General features: G+C 40.3%; 1 long non-coding RNA gene across 1 annotated transcript in view; it reads left to right on the forward strand.

Moving 5' to 3' along the window:
- Nucleotides 1-1,196: 1,196 nt before the first annotated feature.
- LOC136794538 (uncharacterized) overlaps nt 1,197-12,211 on the forward strand; it is a 30,769-nt gene continuing 19,754 nt past the window's right edge. The window contains exon 1 of the long non-coding RNA XR_010841502.1: nt 1,197-1,555. This is a non-coding gene — a long non-coding RNA (uncharacterized lncRNA). The remainder of the gene's footprint in view (nt 1,556-12,211) is intronic.

Genomic DNA, 12,211 nt, shown 5'->3' on the forward strand with positions numbered 1-12,211 from the left:
ACTAGATCCAGCATCCATTCATTAGTCTTCCCCGATCCAATCTCTACAGTGATGATTGCAAATGGTAACTTCCTTTCTCTACCCTCCATTTACCAGCCAGCACCCAGCATTCTATTGTAATCGGAAGCACTCCTTCTCCGCGTCTGTTTATTTTTCTACTTATTATCTGCTTAGACTTAATTTGTTTTCAGTGATTTACAGTTCACTACTATGCATACCATGCATAATCACCGTAATCTTCAAAGTGTACCAGATGTCACCCATGGGAGCCCTTTTCAGTCTGGCTCCTGTGTCCTTGTGACATGTTCTCATTTATGGTTTTCATGCTGTCTTGCTTTCTGACACAACAAAATATTCTAGGCTGATCTTTCGCCTACCCTATCAGCTATTCTTCTCAGGATTCTTGTTTCCTTTCAGTATTAGACATCAAGATTTGAGCATTCAGTAAACTCATTACTCTAGGAATATCTTTACTTCTGAGCTCTTCCAGTTGACAGAGCTAGGAAATGTCTGCATGCACAGACACAGGCACAGAAATGTACACTCTCACATACGTACATATACCGGAGAAGTATACATACATATGCAGGGTTTAGAAGTCTTGAATTATTGATACCTCTAATACCCATCTATCTGCACAGGAATATTTTCTTGCCCCCCTGGGATGGAAGTGCACTCCATTTCTGATATAAGTGTTAAAGCAAAAGTTGACTCCAAGAAATAGAGGATTTGTGGTCAGTTTGGCAACCAACAATAGAGTTACAATATCAGAAGAAGAAAGCCACAAGAACTGGTTAAAACGGGGGGAAGTAAATGGGAAAATCACTATAAATGTCTTTCTATTTGTTTATGCACTCATTCAAAAACGTCTTTCAGCCTTTATTAAGTGACAAGCACTATTTTAGGTGTTAGGGATACAGCAGTAAACAAAAAATTAAAAGTCTCTGACTTAAAGAAACAGATACTCAAGCAGTTTAAGACATGCAACATAAAATTAATATAAAATATATAAGAAATCCCAAAGACCCAAGCAGCGCAAGGGGCGTAGGGTGTTTGGGAACAGCAGTTCCCATTTCACAGGGGGCTTGGGGCACCGGTCTTTATGATAGGCTCACGTGTGAGTCAGGACTTCATGGAATTGAAGAAGCAGCCACGAAGATATCTGAGCCAAGAGTTTCAGGCAAAGCACAGGAAACACGGGTCCTGGGAGGATGTGCTGGAGGAACAGCCAGGCGGCCGCGGTGGCCGGAGAGCAGGGAGGGAGAGGAGAGAAGCGGGAGGTAAACCGGAGGAGGCCGAGCAGAGTCAGATCCCGCGGAGCCTCGCCGGCCTGCGCGAGGACTTGGCTTTCACGCTGCCTGAGATGGGAAGACACTGGCAAGTCTGGAGCAGAGCACCGGCGTGGTCTAACTTCTGTTTCCAAGTAATCATTGCAGCCGCTCTGTGAGGAACGTATTGTACACGCGAGCAGGAAAACAGGGGACTCCAATCAGGGAGGAGACGGTAGAAGCCAGAGACCAGCTTGAGAGGACCGCAATAAGCCAGAGATGCTGAGGTCTGTACCAAGGTCACAACAAATGGGCGCACTTGGAGGTGGGGGAAGGCATCCGTGCAGCAAGCGTTTTTTGAGGAATACTCGGTGCCTAATATTGTCATAAGTCCCGGGGAATATACAGGGATGGACAGAACACATTACAGCCCTCAAGGAATTCACACTCTTTGGAGACTATGACAGGTGAGCTAGACAGGTCTGCAGACACGGATGGTCCATGCTGATCACTGTGATTGTTCAATCGTGCTCTGAGCCCGGTGCTGTGATCACACAGATGAGGACCTGGTATCCATATCTGCAGACTGCAGATGCAGGGGAAGCGTCAGAGAGAAGGTGATTTTCAAAGCGGGAGATGAGATCATTGGGCCCTAGAGAGAGAGGGAGAGAGAATCCTTCCCTAAATTTCTAGTTGCAGTCAGAGTCCTCGTGCTGGCCTGCTGGCTTCTGTCATCCCCTCGGGGGGCCTTCGAATTATCTGCTGTGGCTTTACCCCCAAACTCCTCTGACATGGTTTACCTCGAGTGAGTTTCTCTTTGTTTCCACCAATAGCTTTAGTCGGAGAGACAGAAGGTAAGGCTGTGGAACCCACAGACCGAATGTGGATTGCCTTGGTGTGCAGGGACAGGCAAAGAGGGAAGACGGGGAGGACGTCCAGATGTGTGGTCTGGGTAAGAGAGCAACATCGTTTAACAAGAGAATCGTTCAGGAAGAGAACCATAATTCGGGAAGAAATGACTGTGTTTTCAGATGGGGTGATGTGACTTGCCTCCGGGAGGTAGGTGGGTGCACCTGGAGTAGGGGTAGGGGAGCTCTGGGAAGCATTGTCGATGAAAATGAACTTGCAGGGAGGGATGGGCTGGTGGCAAAAGAAGGGGTTCCAGCACACAAGCTTGAAGAGAGCAGACAGGAGTGAAGGAAGCCAATAGGTACCATGAGTGGAAATCTTTTCCGGTGGAAAAATGCAAATTCCTTCTATACTTCAAATGACCCATTTTACCATGTCCATTGCATTTCACTTATTTGTGCAGATGACTTAATTCCCATCCTAGCCTGAAACTTAAGGGCTCAAACCATGTGCTTTGTTATGAATTGCAAGCCTTAGAGGCGCACAGTTCCCGAAGTGGTTAATCCACAGACTGATTGCATCAAAGATGGTCCATAACGCCATGTTAATGCTGTGGATCCCAGATCTCTCAAATGTTATTTCACCCACTAGGATTTCTTCAATCTGAAGCCAGGACGAAATATGCGTAAGAACTCAATACATTTTCTTACAAACAAAAATAATTAAAAGTAAATTAGGGAGACGCAAGAGGGAGGAGATATGGGGATACGTGTATATGTATAGCTGATTCACTTTGTCATACAGCAGAAACTAACACACCATTGTAAAGCAATTATACTCCAATAAAGATGTTTTAAAAAAAGTAAATTAAAGATATATATTCTCCTGCAGAGCTTAGTTGAAGAGTCCTGACATGCCCTTCTTGGGGTCACCTCTGATGTCTTCATGGGCTTGGCTTTCCTTTCGAAGGATCCTAGGGGTGGGGTCCTAGCTGTCGCAGCTGTTGTTAAAAAGCCTTGACCTCCTCCCTCACCTGCTCCAGCTGCATCCGGCATTTGCACTCTGTTGGAGCCGCTGAGCTGTCTGCCCTCCCATCCTTCCCTCATCTTTGCTCTTCTCTGACTATGGAGACACTGGCCTGTTGCCTGAGGCCCCCAACGTGCGTGATTCCATGTTTCTGGGTGTAGACTGAGGAGATGGTTGGACTCATCTTTAAATGCCCACCGCAAATATTTTCTCTTCCCCTCAGGCAATTCAATCTCCCCTGCGCAGCAGAGCTGGGTCCAGCCTCTGTGCTCCCAAGGTGACGGGCTTCCAGCTGTTTCAACACTCGCCACGCCACGTTTCCAGTGACTGTTGACTTTCTCCTGTCTGCATATTCAGTGAGCTCCTTGAGGTCGGGGACCACATCTTACACATCTGTGAATCCCAAGTATTTATTTAGTCGAGTGCCCGGTGCCCAGAGGGTGCCCCACAAATGTTTGGTGAATTGGAACAACGTGGGTCCAAAAGATCATCAATTTACTTTCTAATCCTACATTCCTTGCTTTTTCTAATTCTAAATTCAAAGTCAGATGTATGTCTCTTTCTTGGTTCTGTGAGTAGTGTAGAAGGCAGTGGGGATTTTGTTCTACATCGTATCTTTTTGTTTCTCTTGGTTTATTTTACATCTATTACATAAAACTTCTTTGAGTATCTAATAGGATAAGATATTCTTCTTCCTTTTATAGAGGGAAAAGCTTGAAGAATAAGCAAGAGAAGTTTCAAAGATATTCTGGGAATTCAACTAGAAGTGAACTCTTGTCTTTCTCAATGTTGGAGCCCAGGGTGAGCAAGGACTCTGTAAACACAAAACAGTGAGTCAGTGAACGCTGTGGCCAAATCTGTGGTTTACAGTGTAGGTGTGGTCTACATGACTTGTGTGTGCAAAGCTTTCAGTATCACAGAGTCTGCTCAAGGAAGCCCTTTAAAGGCCAATTACAAGTGCACACAGAGCTTCAGAGTCTGCGGTCAGTGGAAATGATGTTTTAAGTCCTCTGGCCAAAGGAGGGTGTACACTCTGTGTGTGAGCTCGGAGGGGGCACCAAGATAATCTCCATGTGCCATCATGTCATTTTTCATGAGCTGTTTTTCAGCCCTGTGGGGAAAACAGCCTTGAGGCCACCACACATCACTTCTAAAGCGAGCAGCAGAGCCATCTTTGGCAAGACTTCTGTTCTCTCAGCCAAACCACCAGCAACTCCTCTTTCACATGAAGCTTCCTGGCCTGGCCTGTACTCAGCTAACCACACAGGCAACTCCCCTCATGAGTTTTGCGATGAGGCCGTCGAGAGGGTGAGTGGGTAGCTGGGGAGGGAGGGCATGTGAAACCCGTTTCAAAGGGCAGATGGTGATTTGTAGAGTTGATGTGAGTGGCGACAGAGGGTGCTGAAGAGCTTCACATGCTCCCCAAATAGATTGTCTTTGCAAGAACAAGTGGGGAAAAGGTGAGAGGATTTGACGAGGGTGATTTTTGTGTAAGGCTGCATTGGTATATCTCTTTCACGTGTCTGTTAGAAATTGTTGAACCCATCTCTTCTCCCTCCATATTCCCCGAGTATTTTGTTCATACATTTGTACAGTACTTATGATAGTCAGTCAAGTATTAGTTATTCAACCTGGCAGGGCAGGCATTGCCATTTACTGGTCTGAATTTCCTCCATGGTGTCTACAATAGCGACTTATATTTTCCCTGCTTAATGATATTTGTTTAGCCTACCTAACTATATTATCATAATAAAGGTAAAGCAAAATTCATTGGTGACACTTATTATGAGGGGGTCAATGAGTAAAACAAATAACATTCGGGAGTTGAAAGAATACATTTTGAATCTTGAATAAGGCGCCATACTCTGAATAAGGTGTTATTTATGATAAAGGAGTAACCTTATTATTATTTGAGGAAAAGAATTAATGATCATTTGTGTCACTTGATAAACATGCTTTGGATGAGTGTTGAGATTTTTATGTGAGTCATTCTAAGCAGAACTTCCACGTGGATTTTCACGGTAATCAGTGTTAACTTTTCTTCTAAAATATTAACAGTATGAGGAAAGAATGAAACAATGAATGTAATGAGAGTAATGAAACCACACGTAGGAAGACCAAAGGGTGCCTCACCCAACAAGAGAACTTTCAGATACCAGCACCAACCTTGCCTCCATCATGGCTGCACTGAAGTCAAAGACGTCCCCTTCTAAGTAGATGGAAATGTAAATCTTCAGACACTTGCAGAAGAAAGGCTTGGCTGTGATATGGGTTGAGACTCAGGGAATGTTGAAACAACTGGTCCTTGAAGCAGGGAGTGTTGAAATAATATGTTGTTTTAAGAGTCTTCACTGGGAGACTAATATTTCAACACATTTGGATGACTTCCTTGCAGTAAAAATGTTTAGGCTTTAACAATGAAGCTGGATAAGTAACAGGAGCTTCCAAGAGAAAAACCACTCAACTTAAATAATTTCACAGCAAAAAAATTAGAGACCCTGTAGTTAGAGACGTTACCAACAAGCCCATCCCATATTGCCTATTTCCACGGAGTGTGACTCTGAGTTGGGTCTGCTTCTGCAATCAAAATTTTAGGTGAATGACAGCCATAAAAAAAGAATGAAATAATGCCATTTGCAGGAACATGGATGGACCTAGAGATTATCATACTGAGTGAAGTAAGAAAGAGAAAGACAAATACCATAGGATATCACTTGTATGTGGAATATAAAATACGACACAAATGAACTTATCTATGACACAGAAACAGACCCACAGACATAGAGAACAGACCTGTGGTTGCCAAAGGGGAGGGGCCTGGGGAGGGAATGGATTAGGAGTTTGGGGTTAGCAGATGTAAACTATTATACATAGGATGGAGAAACAGCAAGGACCTACTGTATAGCACAGAGAACTATACTCAATATCTTGTGATAAACCAAAATGGAAAAGAATAGAGGGAATTCCCTGGTGGTCCAGTGGTTAGGACTCCATGCTTTCACTGCCGTTGGGCCCGGATTTGATCCCTGGTCGGCAAACTAAGATCTCACAAGCCACAAGGCACAGCCATAAAAAAATAAAATCTTAAAACACACACACACACACACATATATATATATATATATATATATATATATATATATATGTTTAAAGAAGAATATTAAAAAATGTATATATTTGTATAACTGAATCACTTTGCTGTACAGCAGAAATTAACACAACATTGTAAATCAACTGTACTTCAATAACATAAATAAATAAATAAATATAAATAAAATTTTAGGTGAGAGAGAAAAGTTTGGGATTCCCAGTTTCTCATGAGGAAATTACTGAGAAAACTGAGGTTTAAGTGACAGAATTTGATTTTCTGAGAATTAGGGAATTTAAGATAAATCCTTCTATCCAACCCCATCACAAATCCATATAATACTATTTCACAGGGATTTAGCAAGTACCTATAGGAAAAACACCCTGTGCTAGTGTCTCATCTACTGAACGTAAGTGATGACTCAGCTGCAAGATCAGAGCTCCACAATCTGAGTGAGGGAACATGATCCTCATTTTTAAAAATGAAATTATCTGTTACAAAAGCTACAACTCTTAGCCTAATACTGGAAAACTGGAACACTGGGTCTTTCTCCAGTATTTATGAATTCCTTGCCTAACATAAGCCTTCCATTGTTTTTTTAACATCTTTATTGGAATATAACTGTTTTACAATGGTGTGTTAGTTTCTGCTTTACAACAAAGTGAATCAGTTACACATATACATATGTTCCCATATCTCTTCCCTCTTGCATCTCCCTCCCTCCCACCTCCCTATCCCACCCCTCTAGGTGGTCACAAATCACCTAGTTGATCTCCCTGTGCTATGTGGCTGCTTCCCTCTAGCTATCTATTTTACGTTTGGTAGTGTATATATGTCCATGCCACTCTCTCACTTTGTCACAGCTTACCCTTCCCCCTCCCCATATCCTCAAGTCCATGCTCTAGTAGGTCTGTGTTATTCCCGTCCTACCCCTAGGCTCTTCATGACATTTTTTTTTCTTAGATTCCATATACATGTGTTAGCATACGGTATTTGTTTTTCTCCTTCTGACTTACTTCACTCTGTATGACAGACTCCAGGTCCATCCACCTCACTACAAATAACTCACTTTCATTTCTTTTTATGGCTGAGTAATATTCCATTGTGTATATGTGCCACATCTTCTTTATCCATTCATCTGTTGATGGACACTTAGGTTGCTTCCATGTCCTGGCTATTGTAAATAGAGCCGCAATGAACATTTTGGTACATGACTCTTTTTCAATTATGGTTTTCTCAGGGTATATGCCCAGTAGTGGGATTGCTGGGTCATATGGTAGTTCTATTTGTAGTTTTTTAAGGAACCTCCATACTGTTCTCCATAGTGGCTGTATCGATTTACATTCCCACCAGCAGTGCAAGAGTGTTCCCTTTTCTCCACACCCTCTCCAGCATTTATTGTTTCTAGAGTTTTTTGATGATGGCCATTCTGACTGGTGTGAGATGATATCTCATTGTAGATTTGATTTGCATTTCTCTAATGATTAATGATGTTGAGCAATCTTTCATGTGTTTGTTGGCAATCTGTATATCTTCTTTGGAGAAACGTCTATTTAGGTCTTCTGACCATTTTTGGACTGGGTTGTTTTTTTGTTATTGAGCTGCATGAGTTGCTTATAAATTTTGGAGATTAATCCTTTGTCAGTTGCTTCATTTGCAACTACTTTCTCACATTCTAAGGGTTGTCTTTTGGTCTTATTTATGGTATCCTTTGCTGTGCAAAAGCTTTTAAGTTTCATTAGGTCCCATTTGTTTATATTTGTTTTTATTTCCAGTTCTCTAGGAGGTGGGTCAAAAAGGATCTTGCTGTGATTTATGCCATAGAGTGTTCTGCCTATGTTTTCCTCTAAGAGTTTGATAGTATCTGGCCTCACATTTAGGTCTTTAACCCATTTTGAGCTTATGTTTGTGTATGGTGTTAGGGAGTGTTCTAATTTCATACTTTTACAAGTACCTGTACAGTTTTCCCAGCACCACTTATTGAAGAGGCTGTCATTTCTCCACTGTATGTTCTTGCCTCCTTTATCAAAGATAAGGTGACCATATGTGTGTGGGTTTATCTCTGGGCTTTCTATCCTGTTCTATGGATCTATATTTCTGTCTTTGTGCCAGTACCATACTGTCTTGATTACTGTATCTTTGTCTTATAGTCTGAAGTCAGGGAGCCTGATTCCTCCAGCTCCATTTTTTGTTCTCAAGATTGCTTTGGCTATTCGGGATCTTTTGTGTTTCCATACAAATTGTGAAATTTTTTGTTCTAGTTCGTAAAAAATGCCAATGGTAGTCTGATAGGGATTGCATTGAATCTGTAGATTGCTTTGGGTAGTAGAGTCATTTTCACAATATTGATTCTTCCAATCCAAGAACATGTTATATCTCTCCACCTATTTGTATCATCTTTAATTTCTTTCATCAGTGTCTTATAATTTTCTGCATACAGGTCTTTTGTCTCCTTAGGTAGGTTTATTCCTAGATATTTTATTCTTTTTGTTGCAATGGTAAATGGGAGTGTTTTCTTAATTTCACTCTCAGATTTTTCTTCATTAGTATATAAGAATGCCAGAGATTTCTGTGCATTAATTTTGTATCCTGCTACTTTACCAAATTCATTGATTAGCTCTAGTAGTTTTCTGGTAGCATCCTTAGGATTCTCTATGTATACTATGATGTCATCTGCAAACAGTGATAGCTTTACTTCTTCTTTTCCTATTTGGATTCCTTTTATTTCTTTTTCTTCTCTGATTGCTGTGGCTAGAACTTCCAAAACTATGTTGAATAAGAGTGGTGAGAGTGGGCAACCTTGTCTTGTTCCTGATCTTAGTGGAAATGGTTTCAGTTTTTTACCATTGAGAACGATGCTGGCTGTGGGTTTGTCATATATGACCTTTATTATGTTGAGGAAAGTTCCCTCTATGCCTACTTTCTGCAGGGTTTTTATCATAAATGGGTGTTGAATTTTGTCAAAAGATTTCTCTGCATCTATTGAGATGATCATATGGTTTTTCTCCTTCAGTTTGTTGATATGGCGTATCACGTTGATTGATTTGCGTATATTGAAGAAACCTTGCATTCCTGGAATAAATCCCACTTGATCATGGTGTATGATCCTTTTAATGTGCTGTTGGATTATGTTTGCTAGTATTTTGTTGAGGGTTTTTGCATCTATGTTCATCAGTGATATTGGCCTGTAGTTTTCTTTCTTTGTGACGTCTTTGTCTGGTTTTGGTATCAGGGTGATGGTGGCCTCATAGAATGAGTTTGGGAGTGTTCCTCCCTCTGCTATCTTTTGGAAGAGAGAGAATGCCTGTCACGTGCATGATTAATGGGCCCACAGTCCAACTCAACTGGCAGCTCCCAGCTCTTGGTGAGGGAGCCAGGACTGAGGGGCAGGCAGCTCTCCCCGTGTCCATAGCAGAGCTGAAGCTCAAGGAACTCAGGTCTGTGCCTGCATAGATGGGAACAGCAAAAAACAAAACAAAACAAAAACAAAAAAAAACCTTTGGCGACCTTCTCTTCACAGCTCATAATCTGAGGACCAATAACCAACGTTTCAAATTCATGTGTCACATTCTTTCCTCCAGAGTCTGTCCACCTTGATCTTAACATAGAAGACCCACTCTGGGGTCCAAGGGAAAGACAGCTCTCTCTTCTCCCCAGTTCTGTTCCTGCTCCAGAATCTTCCTTGATATATTGGGAAACATGTAGCAAAAGTATTTTTATTTTTAAATTTTAAATAATTTTAATGTTATATCAGTAATAACTGTGTATAGTTTTTAATGTCAAATAATTCTTAAAGTCTTAAACTGAAAGAGTATCCTACCCCATCCCATTCCTCAGGTATTTTTATCCCAAAATCAACTATTCTCAACTCTTCTAGCTATTTCACATGACTGATGCTTCCATATTTGTGAACAGCATGTGATTCTACTAGCCTTGAGTATTGTTTTTAATTTTAAGCCTTGTTTATTGACAAGATGCCATTGGAGATAAGGATTTAGCATTTCCACGCCAGTCTTCCTAAATTCACCTACTCCCAGCTTTCCAACATAATTATATCACAACTTTTAGGTAAATTAATAGCTTATATTCTTAGAACCTTCCAAATATTGTTCGCTGTTGTGTCCCTCCTTATAAACCTTGTGCTGTTGTTATTGTTGTTGCTGTTTTTGGAGTTCATCATTACCATAACTTTTCATATGTTTAGTTTTCTATGAACAAACTAAGTGATATCTTTTCAAGAGTTCCAATCTTTCTCCTATAGGCCTATCAATATTATTTTCCATGTACTCAAATACATCTCTTTTTCTCTGGCAAACTCCCAAAGACATCGGTTCCTGTCCTTCTGTCCTAGTCTGTACTGTTTTGTTTCTAGATCTACACAGCTACCATCCTGAACGTTCCTTTTAATGACCACCTGTGTTGGATGGCCAGTTTGCTGGATGTAACATCCTCTTCCTGTTTCCATTTCACTTTAAATTTTGTTGAAAATCATTTTTTTTGTTGTTTTAATATCATCCTGAGAAAAGGTGGTAATAAGTTAATTTTTCAATCTCAGCATACCTGAAATATTTATCACCACATCTGATCTTTTGTCTGGGTAAAGAATTTTATATTGAAATCTTCTCTGTCAGAATTTGAAACCAAAGTTTTCTTGTCTTGTAACTTCCAATCTTATTCCTTAAAATCTTGTTGCTTAACTGATTGGCAAGACTTTGGGAGGTAATAATGCAGAGTGGTTAAGAACTGAACCAACTTTGTTCAAATCCCTTCTTACACCCCACCAACTTGGTCAAGTGATATGTGCAAAGTTACTTAAACTCCCTGTGTTTCCTTTTTCGGCTCTGTAAAATCGGGTGTGATAAAATTCTATTCAGCCCAAATCAATGTCTTGGGTATATTTATCTTTAGATGATATTAATTTAGATGAGGGAGAAAGTGTTTTGGAAAAAATAAATCTTTGTGTGATTTAATGTTGTGATGGATGAACACAATTTTCAGCTATGGTCTTGATGGAAATTTGCAGTAAAATGCAACATGTAATGCTAGGCATATCCTATATACACAAACACCAAAACAATTATGATAGCTCAATTTCTGGGAAAAAAATAGCATGTATTACAATAATACTATGTAAGTCGTAACCCTTAAATTATAGTTTTGTTTTGCATATTAAAAAAAATAGTTCACCAAGAGCATAGAGATCACAGTGGGAGGTCCAAAAGATCAGCAGATAGAGTGGTTAGTCTATTACACTCCCCACAGCAGGAGATCTGAACTTCACTGTTAGGATATTTTGAAGACAGCAAGTGGAGTTTGTCTCTACTAGCACAATGCCTGGTACATTGCCTTGGCCAAGCACACAAGCGAAACTCTAGTTAAACAATTAAAACACAAATGTTACATATTTATTAATTTGGTAGTGACTAATTGTTTGTTATCCAAGCCTAATAATTCATTGTTCTGAATCGGATTTCCCACAGTTTATTATGGTAATTAGTGCTGGTAATGTGCTCCACAGATGGGAGGTTGAATTTTCAAAACACCCTGATTTGGAGATGGAAAATGTGAGCTGTTTGTTCCATGTCCTTGAGTAATTCACTTAACCTCTGCTCAGTTTCCCTGTCTGTAAATTGCTGCAGCTACACTTTTAGAGCATTTTAAAGGCTAGAATAACGTGTGTGAAAATTCTAAGTAAGTCCTATGAAAATGACTGTTCACAGGATCTGAGCCTCAGGCAATATTTTCATGTAATATAAGTTCTTATGAAAGCAGAGGTTCTTCCTTTATTTCATGAACGGTTATCTTTTAGAACAGAAATAAATAAGAACCTGGTTAGTGTAATTTCTACTAGAAATTCCATGTTGCAAATATTAAACTAGTCTTTTTTGCCTAAGAAAAAATGTGCCATATACTCAAAACTAGTCATTTTTTTGTGCCAAGATAACTAGATCAAAAGTCAAAATTTTGTCATTATGGGTTT

The sequence above is a fragment of the Kogia breviceps genome, chromosome 7 (assembly GCF_026419965.1).
Source record: "Kogia breviceps isolate mKogBre1 chromosome 7, mKogBre1 haplotype 1, whole genome shotgun sequence".
Taxonomy (NCBI): Eukaryota; Metazoa; Chordata; class Mammalia; order Artiodactyla; family Physeteridae; genus Kogia; species Kogia breviceps.